Raw genomic sequence first — 24,434 nt, 5'->3', positions numbered from 1 at the left:
CACAGCTGGATGGATCATCCTTCACAGAATACAATCAAAAATTTCACAGCAGATTAGCATTTCAGGCTGCAAGTTTAGGCAAATACCAATCAGGAAATTTGTCATGTTCTTGCTGTTCATTTCAAATTTTTATTGATTTCAGTGGAATAAACTACAGCCCTCAAAACAGAATTGATCTTAACTAAGGTGTAAGCAGGTATGGATCAAATAAATTTAAACATTCAATGTCTGCTCATTTTATAATAAATGTATCAATCTTGATGAGAACTCTAGGATATAGCAAGACATGTTTAACATATCCAGTCATTTCTGAAATTGCACATCCTAACTACTGATTCCAATTGACAATAGTATGTGCAAATAAACAGATAATTGAATTACTGAGTTGCCTGTAATGATTTGCATGAGATACAGCTATCAAAATTGTTCAAATTGAGGCATGAAAGTTAATTTGCAAATTATAAATTTTCTCACTTCAGATTTAAATTGAATTTATCTGAGTGTAGACAAGGAACTGGACTCCCTGTTTTGGAGATTATGAGCGGATTCTCCATCAGCGGGATACTATGCTTTGTTGGCAGCGCACTCACGCCCGTGGACTTTCTGACGGCGTGGGGTGGCCACAATAGAAAACCCCTTTGCCCGGCTGCCAGGACGGAGGATCACACTGCCGCCGGGGTGGGGGTGCGCCGCGCTAGAAAATGGGTCTAGCGGGATGGAGAATCCCACCCTATGTTCTCTCACCAGAGGAGGATTGCGACCCATTGATGGTCCCCCTGGGAGCACAAATCCGGATGCAATTCCGTACCTCTTGCCATGCGAATCTATGCATGGCGAGGAATACGAGTGATTCCTGAGGTAATCCCACTATCGGGCTGTATTTTGAGTGAGTGGTCTGATAGTGAAGACCTGTGGGCAGCCACGCGCCCCCCTGCACCCCAATTTCAACCCCGACCCCCCCCCCCCCCCCCCCCACACACCGCAAAGCAGCCGTCCATCATTGGATTGTCTGGGTTCCCCCCTTTTCCCCAAGTGCGGGGGTAACCCAGCTTTTCCTCTCATCCCCAGGGACGCCCTGGAACGAGGGAGAGCCCCCAGGGATCCCTGGTATAGGAGGATCCCCCCCCCCCCCCCCCCCAGGCCATCAGTTATAGGGAGACCCCCCCCAAGGGATCTACTAAATAAAGACACCCCCGATAGAGACCCCGACCAGATGGACCCTACCACGGGGACCCCCTGACTAGAAGACCCCCCATCACAGGGGCCCCTATCTAAAGGGACCCCCACAGGAACCCCATGACTAGAAGGGCCCCTCACAGGGACACCTTGACTGAAGGGAACTCCGACAGGGACCCCATGACTGAAGGGAGATCTTCCCCCCTCTCCTGAAAAGAGATCCCTCTTTAGAAGCTAGAGAGAAGTACAGACAGGGGCAGTGCAAAAGATTACAGCTGTAACGTACCTCCTCCTCCAACCCCCCGCAGTGTTACAATCACCTTGGTTACCAGAGTCGATGTCGGCTCAGGCAGTCTTGCAGTTCCTCAAAGGACAGAAGCTGACGATATATACGTGCCCTGATGTGGCGCCTCCTTTGCACCTCCTCCTCAGCGTGTTGGACGATCGGTATTTAAGCCTCAACAGCTGTCAGTGCTGGCGGTGCTGGTGTCGCCACGTACCGTGGCAGTGTTCGTGCTGGCCAGTAGTCAGATGACCCCGGGAGCATACCAAAATCTTCCTTGTCCTCTTGCGTGGGCAGGGGAAGGAGGGATGGACCTGGTGGGGTTAATGTTGGGAGTGCCTAGGGAGGGGAGGGTTGCACATGGGTGGGGGAGTGTGTTGGAGTGGAACCTGAGGGAGCCAGTATCTTGGCGGCCGTCGGGGAACTCCACGTAGCAGGGGTTGGCGTGGACCCCCTGTCCACTAAGAGGTCCGCCTTGTGGAGTCAGACGTGCCTACATGGAAGGGCCGGTCCTGGAGCTGCAAGCCAAGTCGGGAGCGACACCCCGGATGTGGACTTCCTAGGGAAAGTAAAAACACGTTCATGGTGTGTGTTATTTGTGGCAGTGCACAGTAGTGGCCATATGGAGTGTAGTGCATCAGGGAGGACCTCCTGCCAGCGAGAGGCTGGGAGGTCTCTGGACCGTAGGGCCAGCTGGATGGCCCTCCAAACCGGTCCATTCTCCCTTTCTACTTGCCCGCTTCCCCGTGGGTTGTAGCTGGTCGTCCTGCTGGAGGCGATACCCCTGCTGAGCAGGAACTGACGCAGCTCATCGCTCATGAATGAGGATCCCCTGTCACTGTGGATGTAGGTGGGGAATCCGAACAGAGCGAAGATTGTGTTGAGGGCCTTGATGACGGTGGCAGACGTCATATCGGGGCATGGGATGGCGAAGGGGAATCTGGAGAATTCATCGACCACACTGAGAATATATGTGTTGCAGAGGCTGGGGGGGAAGGGCCCTTTGAAATCCACGCTGAGGCGTTCAAAGGGGCGGGAGGTTTTCACCAGGCGCGCGCGGTCTGGCCGGTAGAAGTGTGGCTTGCACTCCGCACAGACCTGGCAGTCTCTGGTGACTGCCCGTACTTCCTCGACGGAGTAGGGCAGATTGCGAGCTTTGACAAGATGGTACAGTCGTGTGACCCCGGGTGACAACGGCTGCCGTGTAGGGCCCGGAGTCGGTCTATTTGTGCGCTGGCACAGTACCTCAGGAAAGGGCATCATGGGGCTCGTTGAGTTTGCTGGCGCGATACAAAATCTCATAATTATAGGTGGGGAGCTCGATTCTCCACCGCAAGATTTTGTCATTCTTGATCTTGCCCTGCTGCGTGTTGTTGAACATGAAGGCTACTGACCGTTGGTCAGTGAGGAGAGTGAATCTCCTGGCGGCCAGGTAATGCCTCCAGTGCCGCACAGCTTCGATAGCTTGGGCCTCTTTTTCGACGGATGAGTGCTGAATTTCAGAGGCATGAATAGTGCGGGAAAAGAATGCCACGGGTCTGTCTGCCTGGTTTAGAGTGGCGGCGAGGGCGGCATCTGAAACGTCTCTTTCAACTTGAAAGGGGAGTGTCTCGTCTACTGCGTGCATCCCGGCCTTGGCTATGTCTGCTCTGATCTGGGTGAAGGTGTGTTGTGCCTCAGCCGCAAGGGGGAATTGAGGGGACTGTATGAGTGGACGGGCCTTGTCCGCATAGTTTGGGACCCACTGGGTGTAGTAGGAGAAGAACCCCAGGCAGCGTTTGAGGGCCTTGGGGCAGTGGGGGACGAAAAGCTCCATGAGGGGGCGCATGCAGTCGGGATCGGGCCCCAGGAGTCCGTTTTGGACTACATAGCTGAGGATGGCTAAGCGGGTCGTGCTGAACACACACTTCTCCTTGTTGTATGTAAGGTTGAGGAGAGTGGCGGTGCGGAGGAATTTAACGAGGTTGGCGTCGTGGTCCTGCGGGTCATGGCCGCAGATGGTGACATTGTCTAGGTACGGAAACGTGGCCCGCAAACCGTAGCGGTCGACCATTTGGTCCATCTCCCTTTGGAAGACCGAGACCCCGTTAGTGACGCCAAAGGGAACCCTTGAAGGCAGTGTATGGACGATCCGATTTACGGATGGGGAGCTGGTGGTAGGCAGATTTCAGGTCAATCGTTGAGAAGACCCTGTACTGTGCAATCTGATTGACCATCTCAGATATGCGTGGGAGGGGGTACGCGTTGAGCTGCGTGTACCGCTTGATGGTCTGGCTGTAGACCATGACCATTCTGTGTTTCTCCCCTGTTTTTACTACTACTACTTGAGCTCTCCAGGGGCTATTGCTGGCCTCGATGTTACCCTCCCGAAGCAGCCGCTGGACTTCAGACCTGATGAAGATCTTGTCCTAGGTGCTTTACCGTCTGCTCCTGGTGGCGACGGGCTTGCAATCCGCAGTTAGATTGGCAAAGAGGGAGGGGGGGTCAACCTTCAGGGTCGGGAGGCCGCAAATGGTGAGTGGAGGTAGGGGCCCGCCGAATTTGAGGGTGAGGCTCTGGAGATTGCACTGGAAATCCAAGCCCAGCAATAGTGCAGCGCAGAGGTTGGGGAGGACGTAGAGGCGGAAACCACTGAATTCTACACCCTGGACAGTGAGAGTGACCATGCAGAACCCTTACATCGGGACAGAGTGGGATCCGCCATGGAGATCCGTTGGTTGGCGGGGTGGACTGCAAGGGAGCAGCGCCTTACCGTGACTGGGTGTATGAAGCTTTCGGTGTTCCCGGAGTCCAGCAGGCAAGAGGTCACGTGGCCGTTGATTTTCACCGTCATCGATGTGGTGGCCAGCTTGTGAGGACGAGACTACTCCAGTGTCATCGAGGGGAGCTTCGGGTGGTCGCCCGAGGTTTCAGATGTAGAGTGTCGGCGACCCAAATCTGGCGTTCCAGCCCCGTGGGGGAGACAAGATGGCGGCGTCCGGGGGTCCTGTCGGGAACAAAATGGTGGCGCCCATGGAGTGCACGTTGGGGGCGGGGCAAGATGGTGGCACCCATGGGCTGCACGTGGACTGAGGGAGGGGTTGCCGGCGCCCACTGGCCGCACCGGGCCCTGGGAGGAGAAGATGGCGGCGCCCACTGGCTGCACATGGTCCTGGGAGGAGAAGATGGCGGCGTTCCCTGGCCGCACGTGGACCTGGGGGGGGGGGGGGGGGGAGATGGCGGCACCCACTGGTCGCACGTGGCCCCGGAAGGAAACGATGGCTGCGCCCATTGTGCGTTCGGCGGGGGGGAGAGGGCGATTGCGGGCACGATAGCGGCGACTGCGCGGGCCTGGCACACAGCTGCAAAGTGGCCCTTTTTACCGCAGGACTTGCAAGTGGCGGCGCGGGCCGGGCAGCGTTGGCGGGGATGCTTCTGCTGACCGCAGAAGTAGCAGCGGGGCCCCCGGGGATGTATGGATTGGCGGGCGGCGCAGGCGTATTGAGTAGGCAGGGCCCCAGCCGGGGGGGGGGGGGGGGGGGGGGGGGGATCGTTTGCGGGGTCCAGGAGGGGTAGGACGGGTGGGTCACGCGGTGAGCGGGGTAGGCTTGGACCTTTTGAGATGCGACCACCATGGAGAGCGCTAAAGTTTTTGTCTCCGCTATGTCGAGTGTGGCCCCTTCCACCAGTCGTTGTCGGATTGGGTCCGACGCAATCACCGTTACGAACGCATGAGGAGATTGGAATGTTCAGTGGCCGTAACAGCCGGACAGTCACAGTCCCATACGAGTGGGATTAGAGCCCGCCAGAAGTCTTTGATAGACTCACCAGGGAGTTGAGTGCGAGTGGTGAGTACGTACCTGGCGAAGAGCATGTTTGATTTCTGTGCGTAGTTCTCTTTTAGGAGTGCCATCGCTTCCGCGTAACTCGGGGCGTCTTGGATCAACGGGAACACGTTGGAGCTCAACCTGGAGTATAAAACCTGAATCTTCTGAGCTTCGATCGGCGTGGGTTTCGCAGCGTGGATGTAAGCCTCAAAACAAGCCAGCCAGTGATTAAAGTCCTTTCTGGCGTCGGGCGAGTGTGGATCCAGCTGCAGGCGATCTGGTTTGATTCTGATGTCTATCTCCTGGTAAATCTGACTGTAATAAATTGATGCACGATCAATTGCACGAAAGACTCAGATTGGTACAACTGTGGCTGTATTACAGTCAGATGCGTGGCCTCCTACTGCAGTTGGCAAAATGGCTGATCAGAAGGAGGACACGCATATTTATACGGCTCCTTATGGGTGGAGCTAGCCGGCAAGGGCTACCGGCGAACCTGTAGTGCAGGTCCTACCTTACATCACCTAATACAGGTGCACACAGTGGTTCACCACATCGCAGTGCACCCCTGTCCCATCAATGACTCGCACCTGTGATGTGGGGACCCTCACCACCGGTCCCTGTCAATAAGGGTACCAACAGGTGGCTTCCTCATAATGTGTTAGCTATAATAACTTGTGACCCCTGTCTTGTTTCCTCCAGTGGGATCTCCTGTGGGTCTTTTCACTAGGTGGGCCATGTATTACCCCACCAAGAGGTTAGCAACTGGTTATGCGGTGGAGGTGGTCAATGTGTGCTACCAATCATCTCCATACTTAGAGGCTTGTGTGCGGGCAGGTCCTATAGATGGGGATGAGCGAGGGATGTGTGCGTTCACTAGGACCTTAGCTACAGTGTGATATGCGGCTTGGGTGTGACTTTCGAGTTGTGACAGAGAGCTGGTCAGGATTCCTGGCCAGGGGAGGATGGATGGGAGCAGGGCACGGTTTTCAGGCAACGCTTTGCGACATCTTGTGATCCTCAGCGGTGGGCTAACTGATAGTATTGCTGGTGAGGCTTCTACTCTGAGAAAGGCTATGTGCCAGGAAGGGTGCCAAAGGCCATGATGCATCTGTCCTTTGTTTGGGGTGGGCTCTGCTATTCCCCTGCTTCCTCTGCTGTGGGGCTGTGCATCTGATGAGTCCACTGAGGAGTGGCAGCACCTGGTGGGCCGATGATTGAGCATGGCCACACCCATCCCAGTGATCATACTGCTGGGGTATGAAGGTTTTCAGAGGGGCTGGCTGGCTCGCTGAGCTTTTACAGGATACAGTCAGCGGTCAGCAGTGTGAACATCTGGTTTAGCCCAGTGGGCTGAACAGCTGGCTTGCAATTCAGAACAACGCCAGCAGCGCGGGTTCAATTCCCGTACCAGCCTCCCCGAACAGGCACCGGAATGTGGCGACTAGGGGCTTTTCACAGTAACTTCATTTGAAGCCTACTTGTGACAATAAGCGATTTTCATTTCACATCCAGGAGCCTGTAGGTTGCCCCAAAGGGATGCATTGAAATAACAAACTGCAGCAATGGCGGTCTGAGCCAGGTCACCCTGATCCCGAGGGGGACATCCCGAGTGCATGGACATAGCATCACGTTGTTCCTCGCTAGGCCCGGCAGCCTAGGCAGCCACCTTCCAGCAAGACCGACAAGTTTGGAGAGTTTTCTTATCTTCTCACTCCACCTCAACAGCCATCGCGCCCAGACTCCGCTCCTAAATACTTGCACCAATTCATGCCCAGGTGATTCTCGCCTGAGAGGGGTGGAGCATCATGGACGGGTAAAGAATGCAGTGTCCAACCCGTTAACGAGATTCAAATCCATCAAAATGACAGATTTGCATGGGTCCATTGGCGTGGGGCGTGAACCTCACTAATGCTGCCAGCGGGGGACTGTAGCATCACTTCAGAGTTGGCGCTGGGCGCAAATTCCGAGTTTTATTTCACCCGGTATTCTCCACCCGACCGTGATTCTCACTGTCAGTGGCGGGCAGCAGAGAATCCAGCCTAAGGTGGACAGCAGGTTATCTAGATAGTTTCCCAATCATCACAATGGATGTTAGTGACTATTGTCTGTGGTTTCAGATAAAGTGACAAAAATCGGTGCTTGCTTTTAGTTATAAATAATGACACTGGGTGGGTACTTGATGAACATTTGTGATAGCTTAGCACAGGGTTCATGCCTCCCTAGTGGTCTATCCAATTTGGTTTTCGCATTGGTAGCAGCAAGTTATATTGGATCAGGCTATTGCCTACAGCAATTCTTTATCTTTGATGTTTTTGGCATTTAACGTTTTTTTTTCTCAGCAGGTTTTATATGCAGCGGATCAAGAAGGCGGTTTGCCACCTCCTTTTCAAGGGTAAATAGAAATGTGCAACAAACACTGGCCTTGTCGGCAACATCCTGTAAACTACTACTGTCTTAAATAAAAATGGAAAGTGTTGGAAAAAAATCAACATGTCTGTCTGTAGAGAGAAAAACAAGTTGAAGGTTCGGGCTGATGACTTTTCAACCCTAGTATTTTGCTTTTACACTAAAAAAAATCTATTCCTTTTGTTATTCCAATTGTAATGACATTGATTAACTCCATACACTAATTAACAGTGAAGAAATGTCAATCTTCAGCATTCTTCCAATGCACAACCCCTAAATGTATTATTTACATTCTCAGCTATTCTTGTTCCTGATCGCATATTAAAAAGCAAGTTCGATGGAGCTACGTACTTGCGTGTAACAATAAATCTCAACTCTCAGATATTCTTGACCTTTCAATATTGGCCTGAAGTCTGCAACTGCGACTGATATTTTAAGTGAAATTAAATATTGATCTGGACTGTGCTAATCTATTATTCTAGTAAATAAAAGATTCATCATGTTCTCAGCTGGATTTCACTTCTTTGAGCCGTTATCTAAGGGCTGACTAGTCATCTTCCCAGTAAACAACGGCCTTTGTGACATTTCAGAATTTTGTTTGTGCGTGTTGCAGTCATGTTTTACAGCTTTTGTAATAGATGTGCAGCGATAAATTCATTGAATTATTTGCCCCTTGCGCTGGTCTTCCTTTCAAGAAGTGACCTTGTGATCATTTGTGAGGCCTTCGAAGACCTGCCAAACTGTAACTTTTGAGAAAGGTGTGCGTACTTTGAAGTAAAGCTATCTGCATTCTTTGCTTTCCTTGAATTTGTGATTTTAGTTGCCCGACCAAGCTGGTAGAGTAAACAATCTGCTGACACGGCATTACAGCACTAACTGATCGCAACATGGGGTTCGAATTTAAAACCCGACCAACAAGGATTTATTTCCATGTTTTCTCCTGCCTGACGAACCAGGCCAAGTTGAGAAATTTATGATCTGGGATGTCACAAGCAGGAACTGGTCCAGATTTTACTGTGAGCAAAGAATGAATGATGCTCATTGTTTATTAGGCTTACAGCTCCCACTGACTTTTGCAAGCATTTGCACGGCAATTTACTGTCATTGGGAGAGTGCTGGCATGGAGTATTCTTGCTGCTGCATGGGCGGATGGTGGGGTTTAACCAGCAATCTTTTTTTAAAAACTAATTTTTATTAAGATTTTCACAAAATATAAACAACAAAACAATATTAACAAAACAACCATGGTAAAAACCCAAGAACAACAACCACCCAACTACAAAAGCAACTACAAAAACAAAAAAAGCAAACAACAAAAAGGAAAGAGATAACATCCACCACATCCAACAAACCCATGTACACAAATCTCCCTCCCACTGAACCAAACCCACCCCCCCCCCCCCCCCCCAACTCCGGGTTGCTGCTGCTGCCGCCCTATTTCCCTACCGTTCCGCCAGGAAGTCCAGGAAAGGCTGCCACCGCCTAAAGAACCCCTGTACTGATCCCCTCAGGGCATATTTCACTTTCTCCAATTTAATGAACCCCGCCATACCATTGATCCAGGCCTCCACGCTTGGGGGCCTCGCATCCTTCCATTGAAGCAAGATCCTCCGCCGGGCTACTAGGGACGCAAAGCCCAGAACACCGGCCTCTTTCGCCTCCTGCGCTCCCGGCTCCACTGCAACCCCAAAAATTGCGAGTCCCCAGCCTGGCTTGACCCTGGATCCTACCACCCTTGACACCATCCTTGCTACCCCCTTCCAAAACTCCCCCAGCGCTGGGCATGCCCAGAACATATGGGCGTGGTTTGCTGGGCTCTCCGAGTACCTAGCACACCTGTCTTCGCCCCTGAACCAGCAATCTTTTGATGAGAATCCAAACATCAATAATCGGTGGTGGGCAGGAGCTAGTGATGGGAGGTCGTTTCTGGCGCAGTTTTTCAAGCCTGTCTGCAGCCTTCATGCAGGTTGGACATGTGGGGCAGAGTTGGGGAGGTGGTGGCATAGTGGTACAGTCACTGGACTAGTAATCCAGAGACTAAGGGTAATGCTCTGGGGGCTGGGGTTTGAATCCCACCATGACAGAAAGTGAAATTTAAATTCAATAAAAAAATCTGGGGCACCAGGTTGATGATGAATTAGCCCTCCTCCAGACAACTTCCCCACAGCCAGTTAATTGGAGCCTTCTGCCCCCCATCTGGACAGAAAATCTTGCTCTGAGAGTTACCAGGTATATGATTGGGTAGCAGCTCTCCGGCCCCAGCGCTGTGTGTCAGCAGTGAGAAAGTCGCCCACTGACACCCCCCTCTCCTATAGAGTGCCAAGGAAGGGGTGCAGCCTATGGAAGAATGCCTTCTCTGACGCCTCCCTGGCGAAGCTTCCACAGGCGACAAGGGAATAGAGGGACCCGCTCTTCCCAGCGGATGGGGGTTGGGGACCAGCAAGTATCACAAAGAAGGCAAAGCTAGAAGCGTCTGAGGAAGGCAGGAGCCGCAGGGTTGTGGTACAAGCATGTGTGCCGTGTTGAAAGCGATGCAATGACCCTGTGAGGGCTGGCAAGGTGAGTGGCTTGCATGATGGCAATTTGACAGCCCTACTTGTCTGCTTTGACCCATGACAAGTGAAATGAGGTGACTGACCCGTGCACACATAGTGCACAAGGACTTCTGTGCACCGTAAATCACAGAGTTGCTTCACACCACGGCCAGTCAGTGTTGCTCTCTGCAGTGACAAGAGTGAATGGCTGCATGCAGCTAATCTCTGAGTGGTATGATGATAGACAGTCACAGCGGCACAGTCTGACAGGCACAGCTGGACAATGAGACAAGCGTGACACTGCAGGAGAAGCACGTTCATGATTCTAAGAAGCAGGCATGCACAGGATGTGATGTGCCCTTTACTAATGTAGTCATTCTGATAGATGGGTTTCAGCAGACCAGAGAGCAAGGGAGAAAATGACAAAATTGCTGGTCATGGGCTCCAAACCTTCCGATGAGAATTAGCACTGGCTTCTCTGTGACCTCTGAGAGCAACAGGAAGCTCCAGATCTAGAGCAACCAAGAGGATGTGAGTGGAAATCGAAGCTGTGAACAGAAGTCTTATCTCTGCTGCAGGGCAGCCGAGTCTGAGGCACCACCAGCAGCATCTGAGTCACATCAGATATCAGATGAGCCACCATCTGAGTAGTGAGTAGAGAGTGTTGCATTAATCTACCACACCCTCCATAGAACCATAGAATTCATACAGTGCAGAAAGAGGCCATTCTGTCCATCGACACCGATCCTCAGAAAGGGCATCCTCCCTCGGCCTATTCTCCTGCCCTATTCCCGTAACCCCACCTAACCTACACTAAGAACACCCGGAGGAAACCCACCCAGACACGGGGAGAATGTGCAAACTCCACACAGACACAAGGCTGGAATTGAATCCGGGTCCCTGGCGCTGTGAAGCAGCAGCGCTAACTGCTGTGTCGCCATGCTGCCCACCAGCACAGATCCTCTCCTCTCATGTCAGTGGGCAATGGTGCACCTTCACATGGGTGTCACCAGCTGGTGAACAGGACACAGTAGTGAAGACAATGGAGGCAGCAACAGCTCCAGTCACCTCCCTTCAGACCATTGACTAAAGCCCCAACAAAGCACAGCTTCTTGCAGATAGTGAGCCCGGGGAGTCCTCAATCAAGCAGCTGATACTGGAGCAGCAGTGTGAAATGTCTGGGCATATGTCAGTGTTCCCAGGGACTTCTCACTTCCATGTGCGAACAGTGGAGAAGTCCATCAATTCCATAAGTAGCACTGGCATATGAGCACACGGTCTCCTCCAAAAATCCCTATCTGACTGATTAATCACCTTTTGGGATAGCAATCTGTTGTCCTTACCTGGTCTGCCTTATGTGTGACTCCAGACTCACAGTAATGTGGTTCACTTTTCACTGCCCTGTGAAATGCCTGAATTAGCTAGCTAATCAAGGGCAATTAGAGATGGGCAATAAATGCTGGCCTTGTCACTAACACTCATGTACTTTGAATAAATATTTTTTTTTTAAACTTACTGTTCTGTTTAGTTGGTATTCATGAAATGTAACTATCTTTCACTTTTAATTTAAATATTTCCCTAGTGAAATAAGTGATTATGATTAGATTAGGATAGAAATGGAAATATAAATAAAGAGCTTAAGAATTTTTTTTTTAAAAATGTGCTATATATATATATATAGATGTATTAAATTAAGCTGAGCAAAACTAACTTTCATTTAAATAGACAATTAACAGAGATACTGGTTCGTAAGGCAGGGATTTATATGGACATAACAAAGATTGAATGACACAATGTTATTGATTGATTCTGGTCAGCAACTTAAATCGTATTGGACAAGGTGGAAGAAAATAGCTATCCAGCAATGAAAGATTTTCCATCAATGTGTTAGTTACTTTCATTGTAACAATTGTACTGGTAATTAATAAAATATGAGTTTTAAAAGGATTCCATCCATTTTCAATCAATGAATTGGTAAGGACTTCCATGCTAACCTTGAAAAAGTTACATCTCATTGAATAAGGTGCAATGAAGTTTTAACAATATACCAATATTATAATTATTGCTTAACACCCTCACTGAAAAGCAAACTTTGTACTACAGATGCAAACTTTCTGGTGATGCAAACCCAGAGAATGATCATGAGGAAAGTATGATAATACCATTTTTTATTGGCTTTTGCAAAACAAATCTATTAAATCCCTCTTTATTACACCTTTGCTCATGATTTCCATTTTGTTCATGACTTATTTTCCCAATATCTTTCTAGTAACCTGTGGGCGCCTTAAAGCAAGATTATAATTCACATGAAAAAGTTAGGAGGAGGCAATGAAGAAAAGAGCAGATAAGAGTACTTGATTAATGCATTATTTTCAGAACTGTTAATTGAGAAAACTAGACATTTTCAATCGCTATTGGGGTTACAGGATGGGGCAGCGTAGTGGGCTCAGATAGAGTGCTCTTTGGGAGGGTCGGTGTTGACTCGATGGGTCGAATGGCCTCCTGCGCTGTAGGGATTCTTGATTCTATGGTATGTTAACTTTCTTCACAATTATCAATAAAATCCACATTATTTTCAAACAAACTTTTCCCAATTTTAAAGATTTTTTTGTCTTTATTTTAGCTTCTATCTTAATCCATTCATAATTGTTTATTATGCTGTCTGAAAATGTTAACTGATCAATGCTTTTAACTTTCTGTTTTCTTGCCCGTGGGGATGCTTCAATGTGATTGGTTGCTTACCCAGCTTGCTGTCACACTATTGCTGTGCACCTGGAGATCCTGCTGTGGTGGTGCCAGATTAAAACTGTGTTTGGGTGTGGGAAAAACCAGACCTCAGAAATCACTAGATCTTTGTGGACAGCAGCATGCACCTTTGCTTCATAACTGACCATAAAATCTGAGATATTCACTGGATGTCATGAAGACTAGGCAGAGAATTCAAAGCTGCTGTCACTTTTAAAAATAATGGCATTGGTGGACCTTTGGTGGCTTGGCAGACCTGTGAATTATTGCTGCAAATCACTTTTAAACGAGTTTTCCCGAGCTTGGCTTCACTAAAGCCTGGCAGCATGGTAGCACAAGTGGATAGCACTGTGGCTTCACAGTGCCAGGATCCCAGGTTCGATTCCCCACTGGGTCACTGTCTGTGCGGAGTCTGCACGTTCTTCCCGTGTCTGCACGGGTTTCCTCCAGGTGCTCCGGTTTCCTCCCACAGTCCAAAGACGTGCAGGTTGGGTGGATTGGTCATGATAAATTGCCCTCAGTGACCAAAAAGGTTAGGAGGGGTTATTGGGTTACGGGGATAGGGTGGAAGAGGGCTTAAGTAGGTCAGTGAAGACTCGATGGGCCGAATGGCCTCCTTCTGCACTGCATGTTATATGTTTCATAAAGGAATGCTGAGCCAAATACCATTTTGTTCTTACTTTCTCACAAAATCTGATAGCGCAAGAGAGTTGGAAAAGTGGATTAGATATCATCAAGTATCACAAGACTCTTGTCAGTGTCTCATTTTCCCTTCTGTTAAACCAGGTGCTTTCTAGGAATCTGTCATTTAACAAACTCAGATGGATCCCTCTTATATGTATTTGAAGGATTTCATGGACAGGTTCTATCCTAGAGAAGGAGTGACAGCTGATAGAGGCAAGCACTTCCATCTCAAGCTGATTAAATGCATTTGCCATACTGCTGGTGAAATTGGGATACGCTGTTTCTGCTGTGGCAATGTGCCCGCAGCAGTGTATTCTCTTTCGGAGTACAGAAAGGCATGGAGCAAGTTAATAAAGGTCTACAGCAGAGAGGGCGGCTGGTTTAGCTCAGTTGGCTGGACAGCTAGTTTGTGATGCAGAGCAAGGCCAACAGCACTGGTTCAATTCCCATGCCAGCTGAGGTTATTTCCTGAAGGTTCATCATCCCAACCTTGCCTCCCGCCTAAGCAGCGGTGATCCTCAGGTCAAATCACCACCAGTCAGCTCCCCTCCTCAAAGGGACAAGCAGCCTCTCATCATCTGGGACTCTGGCAACTGTACTCACAGCACAGAAAAGACACTTCGACTCATTTCATCTGCGGTCATAAACAACCACTTAAGTATTCTAATCCCATTTTCCAGCACTTGGCCCATAGCCTTGTTTGCCTTGGCATCACAACTGCACATCTAAATGCTTCTTGAATGTTATGAGGGTCAGTGCCTCCACCATCCTTTCAGGCAATCAGTTCCAGGCTCCCACCACCTTCTGGGTGGAAATGTTTGTCCTCACTTCCCCTCGAAACCCCTTACCTTGAATCTATGTTCCTCGTCATTGATCCCTCCACCAAGGGGAAACGTTTCCTCCTGTCTACTCTATCTATACCGCCCATAAGTGTTTATATCTCAAACATGTCCCCATTCAGTCTCCTCTGCTCCAAGGAAAACAACATCAGTCTATCCAACCTCTCTTCATAGCTAAAACTCTCCAGCCCAGGCAGTATTGTGGTAAATCTCCTCTGCACCCTTTCCAGTGCCATCACATCCTTCCTTAATGTGGATTCCATAACTGGAATACTCCAATACTCTAGCTGTGGCTTAATCAACATTTTATAATTGTGGTGAGGTAGCTACATTTGCCATGCATATTGCTGATCTTACCACTGTCGGGAAATGTGGACTGAACCAAACATCTGGGAATTCTGACAGGGTGAAGCTTCTGTTGCCACACTGACATACTGGAAGTTTACTTTCAGGAGAGATCCTAAATATTAATTGAAAACAAAATATTTCAACTTTCTACAGGCATATCTGTAATTAATAATTCCAAAATTTCTCAATTTGCACTTCCAGGTTTTTAAACAAATAATCTGTATATGTATATATATATAGATAGATAATACTGTATAATGTCAGTGTTTGTTAATTATTATAGTTTTGTCAGCAAATGGTGGCAATATTTGTGCACCTCAGAATCAATGGACTTGATTTTAAATTAGCCCCTGAAAATACGAAGTTATTTTTAAAGAAGTGCCAGTGGTCATCTGCGGTCAGATGGTGGAAGTTTGCACTAGGGTGGAAAGGTTTTACTGCTGTGAGATTTTAAACCAATTTTTCTCTTTCACTACTGAAAATAAAAGACGCACATGAAGAATTCCATTCCGGGTTTGACTTTTGCACTGTGTGGACCACCAGAGAGGCAGTAAGGCAAACTTGAAAACAGAACCTCCAGGGACTTCTCTGTGGGTAAACTGTCCATCCCAAACAGGGCATGCTGAAGAAGAGAATTGTGCCAGAGGATATAATCATTAACTGCAGCAAGTCAGAGCCTTGCTGTTTGGAAACTTACATTTCATTGAGTAATCTGCTGAGCAAATCTATTCAGCCTCATATTGAAAACTAGCAATATTTTTGATGCGAGTTAAAGGTAATGAAATGCCATTGAGGCATAATTAATGTAATTTAAAATTACTTCTAATTTTAAAATGTGCTTTTTCAATGCAGACTAATCACAAATGTAATTGTGAACTTTCTTTAGAATATTATTCTAATACAGGTATTGAGAGATTGTTTTAATTTGCATGGACTTGCTAGACATTAAGACGTTCCGAGGATATTTTGTGCAACAGGCATGTATATATCAGATAGATGTGGCTGTTTCTCGCTCAGTTGCAGCAGCAGTCTTTTTTATGTTCTTTCATGGGGTGTGCCAGCATTTATTGCCCTTGAGAAGGCGCTGGTGAGTCGCTTTCTTGAACCGCTGCAGTTCATGCGGCATAGGTACATCGACAATACTGTTAGGGAGCGAGTTCCAGGTTATTGACCCAGCGTCAGTGAAGGAATAGTGATATAGTCCAAGTCAGGGTGGTGTGTGGCTTGGAGAAGAATTTGCAGGCGGTGGTGTTCCCATGCATCTATTGCCATTGTCCCAGGTGGTAGAGGTCACAGGTTTGGAAGGTGCTGTCAAAGAAACCTTGGTGAATTGCTGCAGTGCATCTTGTGGATGATGCACACTTTACATTGGTGGTGGAGGGGGTGGCGGATGTTTAAGGTGGTGGATGGGGTTCCAATGAAGCGGGCTGCTTTGTCCTAGATGATGTTGAGTTTCTTGAGTGTTGTTAGAGCTGCTCTCATCCAGGCATGCGGAGAGTATCCCATCACACAACTGATTATGCCTTGTATTTTACTATGACTTGTACCTTGTAGATGGTGGCCAGGCTTTAGGAAGTCAGCCAGTGAGCTACTCTGCTGATTTCCCAGTGGCTGACCCGCTCTTGTAGCCATACTATTTATATGGCTGGTTGAGCTCAGTTTCTGGTCAATGGTAACTCTTTGAATATTAGTAGTAGGGGTTAAGCATTAGTAATGCCATTGAATGTCATAGGGAAATGGATGGATTCTCTCTTTTTGGTGATGGTCATTGTCTTCATTGTAAAGGGCATTGGTGAGACTACACCTAGAATATTCTGTACTCTTTTGGTCCACTTTCTTAAGGAGGGATATAAATGCACTGGGGGCAGCTCATAGAAGGTTCCTAGGATTGCCGGAGAGGTTTATGTGGGGAGTAAGGTTGAGTAAGTTGGTTCAATACTCATTGGTGTTTGGAAGAATGAGAATTGAATTTATTGAAATAAAAAAGATTCTGAGGGGGCTTAACAGTGTGAATGCTGAAAGGATGATTCGCCTCGTGGGGGAATCTTGATCCAGCAGGCCCAGTTTAAATTTAATAGGTCTCCTGAGTAAGATGAAGATGAGGAGAATTTTCTTCTCTCAGAGGTTCATTAATCTTTTACACTCTCTAGCCCAGACAGTAGTAGAGTCAGGGCCATTGAATATAATCAAAAGCCGAGTTAAACAGATTTTTGATCGCTAAAGAGGTTAACAGTTATTGGGTGGGCAGGCAGGAACCTGGAGCTGTGGTCACAATCCGGTCTTATTGGATGGCAGAACAGGTTCAAGGGGCCAAGTGGTCTACTCCTGCTCTTATTTCATATGTACTTATCGGGGGAAATTTTAAGCCTGCTCTAGCAGTGCGATGAGTCAGCAATGCAGGTGATAAGTCCTGTGGGATTGGAGAATGCGATTGTCAATGGAGTGATTGTGTTTCCTGATTTTCCCCGCCCCTCACCAACGCCATCACAATATTCACGCTCACAAAGGGCACGAACCTCATTTGAATGGATTTCCATGAATTTAAATGTTATTAGCGGGGGGGCCCCCGCCATGTGATTCCCCCCCCCTCACTAAATATTCATCCCTCACCTTTGTTTCGTCACATCCATGATGTTTACAACAGGTTTGGCCAAATCAGGAGCAGTCAAGTGGATCCCTCCAGGGGCGCAGAGGTAAGTACAGCCCCGTTGGGGGTGAGGGGGGTGGGGTTGGGGGGGGCACAAGATCGACAATGCTCTGACACGCCCCCTGACACAGACTTGGCACTGCCAGGTCAGGCCAACCTGGCAGTGCCAGGGCAGTGCCAATGGCGGGCTCTAGTGGGAGCCCTAATGTGTGTGTGTGTGTGGGGGGGGGGGGGGGGTGATTGGCTGCTCATTGGCATATGGTGGGGGGGTGGGAGAGCAGACGCTGAGTTGGGGTGTAAAGGAATGCCAGCGAGGTGGGGGGGTGGATACCAACAATTATTTCTTTTGGGGGACGGTTTGGGGGGAATGGCGGAAAGGATTGTCGGGGGGGGGGGGGGAGGAGGAGTGAGAGGAATGCCGGTGAGGGTGGCATGCCGCAGATGATGGTTGGGGGAAGGGGGGGGCAGAGTAATTCCAGTAAGGGGCGGGTGGAATGCAGGCGATGATTGTCGGCTGGGGGAATGGAAGGAACGCTCTTTAAAGATGGTGTCCCGACCTCTGTGGATCTGGTTGCTGGCATTATCAGGCCCTCCCATATCAGAGTGATGGCGTAAATCATGCCTACTTATTGTTTTTACTAAGACACTCAAAATTTGGAGCAAAAGGTGCTCTGTGCAACTGTAGAGTTACACACCAGTTTTTAGCCTGATCCTGACACTTTGCCAAATTCTGGCAAGATTCCACCCATTGTCTCTCTCAGTGCCAGATGTTTCCATTATGCATGAAGTGATCTCCAAGTTCACATCCAGAAACCAAAGTCAAATTCAATTTGCTGTTTTTAAATTGCCTTCTTTTTATCATGAATATTTGATACTGCATCAATGCAAACCAAACTGTACAAGTAGCTCACAGTTCTAATCCTATTAGAAAGTATAAAGTATAAATATTTAAGTGTGCAGAGTCAATGTCACTTTATTAAATATGTGACCAAGAGATGTATTCTTTTAAAGGTTTGGAATATAAATGATAAATCCTAAAAATGGATAAAGACCAACTGTGTGCGGACGTTTGTGAGATCCCACACAGGTCCCCGCTCGAGCCAGAGGCATAAAGGTTCAGGGCAACCTTGATGGCCACCTGGAGGGGGTGTCTTCCTCCATTCCCCCACGGTGCCAGGTGAACCACAGGTATGGTGGGGATGGTCAGCGTGTGCTGTCAGTCACCGCCATGCTAAGGGGCTTGTGTACAGGCTGGTCGTAGGGCTGGGGGTGAGCGAGGGAGGTGTGCGTTTGCTGGGAGCTTAGATGCAGTGTGATGTGGGGCCGATGTGTAACACACAAGTTGTGACAGGGATCTGGTCAGGTTTCCTGGCCTGGGAAAGGATGGATGGGAGCAGGGGCATGGTAGACAGGCTTGGCTGGAGGCAGCTCATGACCCTGAGGGATGGCTAGATGACAGTGTGGTGAGGCCCCAGCTCTGAGAGGGGCAATGTGTCAGGAAAGGTTCCAAAGGCCATGACCTTTGGTTGGGATGAGCTCTGCTACCTCCTCCCAATCGCTATTAAGGAGGGTGGGCTTGAGTCTACGGCCCACCCTGGGAGTGCTGGCCCATTTGTATGCCTGAATTGAGGAACAACAGCACCCCAACAGAAACGGCAATTGCATGCTATTCAGTCCCGGCGGGAACATTTGCTCTCCCGAACGGGGAATCCTGGCCCTGTTCAAAGCTTCGCCATCGGGTTTGAATATTACGTGCGGGGGAGAGGGGCCATGTGATGGGGGAGCTCGTTAATTATTTTAAAATATTACAATGTTCAGATACCTCGTTATGTAGCCAGTGAGGGGTGGGGAAAATCGGAAAGCGAGATCTCGCCGGCGAGAATGTAACTTTCCAAGTCTAGCCTGATTTTGTTCCTGCATAGTCGTTTGCGCTTGTAGAGGATGGGGGTGCAAAACCGCCCCCTTTATGGACTCAGTACGTGGCACCAAATTCCCAAAGGTAATTAGTGATGGGCAATAAATGGTGGCTTAGTTAGTGATGCCCATATCCCACGAAACAGTGAAGTTATTAAAATCCTGCTAGATGATTAGAGCACAGGTGAAATATGCCTGGATCAGATATACCCAGGTACAATCCTAATGAGAGCTTTGAATCCTGAGACAGTTCCGGGCACCCCACAGCACTGCATGGGCATCGTTCTGCTCTGTATCTGTATTTTGCTGCTACCATGAAGAGCTGTGGGATCTTCAGTTGCCAGAGGGTAAAGGTTCCATGGCAGCTAGCAGGATATATGCACCTGTTTGGTTGCAGACCTGTTAAATGTTTAGGGAGTTGAAGCCCTTCCAGTTGATGGATCTCCCTGGCCACTCACTCAGCGTCTTATGATGGCCACATGGGTGTAATCAATGATGTCCTCCACCTGAGGGTGTCTGGTGATACAGGTGAGTCCCACTGCTCTCCATACCTGTGTGGCTACATCCGTTTGGAAATTTAGGTACTGCCCACCTCTCACAGAGTAGCAGTGACCTGTGATATGTAATTGTGCGCTACCACTTGAGAAATACCACCGGGTCCAGTGCTGATTCTCAGCACAATCCAGAGACAAAGAATTTCAAGGCCACAGTGACTTTAATGGCTACTGAGTACGGCCATCAGTTCTGAAAGGTCTGAGGTCTTCTTCAACAAGTGCTTAAATCTCAAATACCATCTGGTTAGATAAGTGCAGTCTCCTACAGCACTGATTCTCTAAAATGACCAGGTAGCTTATTCTTTGGTAGTACATGGTATGCTGATGATAGGCTTTCTCGCCCTACTGCCTCTCCTTCCGCTTCTCTGCTCTCTTCATGCCCAGGGAGCTACATTTGCTGCTGAGGATGGTGATTCTCCTCTATTCCCCCCACCAACCCCCACACACACGCACACACACATACACATACACACACACTCCGTTATTACTCATTTCTATCTTGGAGTAGATAAATCCCATGTTCAGCAGCTGTTTTGATTGTGGTCGACTCTCTACTTATGTTCCTTTGACCCCTGTGGGTCCCAGCATCCACAGAAGACTTTGGCAAGCTCTGCTTATTCAGCGGTAACTGTGGGGCAATGGTGCACCTTTTTATGCAAGTCGTGGCCGGCATCCCACCATATCCTCCACATTCACCTATTTGAGATGATTCGGTGTATTGGCTCAAAAATTGCAGACTGGCCTATAATGAGCCGAAGACCTGCTCAGTTGCATCATCAATTTCTCGTTACCCATATCCAGCCGAGTCGCTCTTCTCAAACTCGGTTCCCAAATATCTGAACACCAGAACTAATTTGGGCAGCACGGTAGCATGGTGGTTAGCATAAATGCTTCACAGCTCCAGGGTCCCAGGTTCAATTCCCGGCTGGGTCACTGTCTGTGCGGAGTCTGCACATCTTCCCCTTGTGTGCGTGGGTTTCCTCCGGGTGCTCCGGTTTCCTCCCACAGTCCAAAGATGTGCGGGTTAGGTGGATTGGCCAGGCTAAATTGCCCTTAGTGTCCTAAAAAATAATAAAGTTAATGGGGGTTGTTGGGTTACTGGTATCGGGTGGATATGCTTGAGTAGGGTGTTCATTGCTCGGCACAACATTGAGGGCCGAAGGGCCTGTTCTGTGCTGTACTGTTCTAATTCTAATTCTAATTCTAACTACTTTGGGAAGCCATTTCATTGCTCCGGGGTGCAAGATTGCAACCCCATCTTCCATGATTCCCTCCTCCATTTCTCCAAAACAAATCCTGTCCCCAGACCCCTTGTCAGTGTCTTAATGGCTGAGTTGGGAAACTCAGATGAGTCAGGGGCTGAATCCACATTGTGCTTCACTATATTCGCTGCATCATCTACAGTCAACACTCTCAATGATGTGTGAGGCCAGTGAATATGGAGAGGCCATTTAAATCACCAGCTGCCCCCATTGAAATGGAACTTTGGAAGAACAGTGCAATCTGGAATGTGCATCTTGGAACAGGTAAAAGGAGATCTGAACTTGATGGATGTGTTTGAATAGTTAGGCTACCCCTTTGGATTACGTCGAAGGGCACCTTTGAGAGAGGTGAGGCATTCATTTTGATTGTTAAAAGTGAACATGATTATCTACTATTACACACAAAATCATTGAAATTGTCAAGCTGTCAAAGAACTGTCTAGCTGTCAAGGAACTGTCTAGATGGCAATTTGATTGTAAAGAGCTGTCCAGTAGTCAAATCTGTTGAAGTTCTCCAGAAAGTGTCAACTTGGCCAAGGAGCTGTTCAAAAATGCTAGGTGAGTTGGCATGGAGTGGCTAATTGCAAAGAGTGACGGATGGGGGAATAAGTTGGCATGAGTTGGTATGGGGCTACGGAGGTGGAGGCATGGGGTGGCATAGGTTCGCATTGATGAGGCATAGGGAGTGTGCAGTCATAGAATCATTGAATCATATAATTTACAGTGCAAAACGAGGCCATTCATCCCATCGAATCTGCACCAGCCCTTGGAAAGAGCACCCTACCTAAGTCCACAACTCCACCATAACCCAGTATCCCACCTACCCTTTTTTTCGGACACTAAGGGTAATTTAGCTTGGCTAATCCACCTAACCTGCACATCTTTGGACTGTTGGAGGAAACCAGAGCACCCGGAGGAAACTCATGCAGACACGGGGAGGACGTGCAGAATCCGCCCAGACAGTGAACCAAACCGGGAATCGAATCTGGGACCCTGGAGCAGTGAAGAGACAATGCTAACCATTGTGTTACTGTACCGCCCACTGTGCTACCTTGCTGCCCACGGTGAGTGGTGGTGAGTACTGTGAGGTCTGGAGAGACAGATTTTGTTTTACAACTTATTTATTTATTTAAACACAGTGCTGAAGCACACAGGCAGACCTTATGCCCAGCCCACCTCCCTGCACGATAACCTGTGCCTTAATTCAGAGTTGCCCACCCTAACTCCAATTTAACTCCTTCCCCCAGACCAAATATCCGAACAGGGGCGGACATTTTCAAAGGTCGGGTTCGCTGAGCCTGGAAGTCACCTGACTTGCCGAATCTGACGCGGGGACAAAAGTCTGGACCTTAGTAAGTGGGAAGAGCTTTCTTACAATCAGTGGAAAAATGAAAACAGCGTCACCGAATTTGTAATATGCTGTTTTTTGCAAAAAGGTATAGTTCTTAACCAAGTGTATAGGGAGGTGAAGCTTTGCAGCCTGATATCTTGAAATTCTTAGCACAGCGTTTGACTATTCCAATGCACTCCTGGAAGTTTCTACCCTCCATAAGCTTGAGGTGATCGAAAACACAGCTCCCTGTGTCCTAAATCACACAAAACCCTATTCAGCGAGTGCGATCTGCTTCCTGACATACAATTAAGCAACACCGCAATTTTAAAATTTTCATCTCGTTTTTAACTCCCTCCATGGTCTTGCCTCTCTCCCAATGCCTGTAATCTTCTCCAGTTCCACAACCCTCCAAGATATCTGTTTCCCTCTAATTCTGACCTCTTATGTACCCCTGATTTTGATCATTCCGATATTGGTGGGTGTGCCGATGGCAAGTTACGAAGTTCTGGAATGCCCTCCTCAACATCTCTAATCTTCTTCCTCCTTTACCACATTCCTTAAAACCAAGCTCTTTGAGTGTGATGATCGGAATACCTTGCCCCTTTAAGAGGCTTGGCATTGCCACTTTAAGAGGCTTGGAACCCTGGGGGACTCCGCCTCTGGCTACGCCCCCCGGGGAAACAGTATTTAAGATGAGACTCCATTTTGCGAGCACACGTCTCTTGGATGCTGCCATTGTTCAATGCTTATTAAAGCCTTTGATTACTGACCTAACTTTCGCGTCGTAATTGAGAGTGCCTCATTGAGCAAGTTTTATTAATCTGCCCTAATATCTCCCTCGGTGCCTCGGTGTCATATTTTGCTTTATCACCCAAGCAGCTTAGGACATTTGATCACATTAGGGGCACTGTATGAGTACAGATTGTTGTTGCTGTGAGATCAGACCAGTCCTGCCAGCATTTTACTGCATTTCCAGTGTTACCACAGAGAAACTCTCTCTGTGCAGCATGAATCCTGGGTTTCTTACTCCAGTTTTGATTTGATGTGCAATGTGGTGACACCTAATGGCCAATTTTAGATAGAATCTCGAAAACACTGGTAACATTGTATGAGTTTGTTGATATTAATGATGATGGGTAACCAGCAAATAGAAGACCACGATTGTATGTCAGTACAAGAATCGCCTTGAAACAGGCTTGTGTGTTTGGTTTCCTTTTGGATTGATAACACATGTGTTATTTGCCCTGTACAAAATTCTGTGGGGTATTAATTTATCAAAGGCGATGTTGGATAATAAATTATCAATGGAATTAAATACCAGGTACTGTGAATATCAGGCAGTCAATTCAATTTTGCCTGTTTTATGCCACCATTGTGGGCATAGAATTCCAACAGTGCAAAAGGAGGTCATTTGGCCCATCGATCTGTATCGACCCTCTGAAAGAGAACCGTACCTAGGCCCACTCCTCCACCCTATCTCTGTAACTCCTCTTTGGACAATAAGAGGCAATTTAGCACGGCCAATCCACCAAATCTGCACATCTTTGGACTGTGGGAGGAAACTGGAGCACATGGAGGGAACCCAGGCAGACAACATACAAACTTCACACATAGAGCCACCCCAGGTGGGAATTGAACCCATGTCCCAGGCACTGTGAGACAGCAGTGCTAACCACTGTGCCACCCCAATTTCTACCCTTATATCTTTGAAAAAGGCCCTGCCGCCATAGTGATCAAAGAAATAGTCAGAGAGAGCAAAGGGCAAAGAAGGAAGCCAAAAAAAGGTGTGAAATTCTTGCAATTAGTATGAGTCTTCCCACACAGAGTAGGTTAAAGTTGGTGCGTAAGAGGTTAAACCAATTTCATACGGCACAGAAAATGGGCAGGAAATTAATTTTCA

This window comes from Scyliorhinus canicula, chromosome 9, assembly GCF_902713615.1.
Source record: "Scyliorhinus canicula chromosome 9, sScyCan1.1, whole genome shotgun sequence".
In the NCBI taxonomy this organism is placed as follows: Eukaryota; Metazoa; Chordata; class Chondrichthyes; order Carcharhiniformes; family Scyliorhinidae; genus Scyliorhinus; species Scyliorhinus canicula.
The sequence above is the reverse complement of the archived record's forward strand: the minus strand, read 5'-3'. Positions refer to the sequence as shown.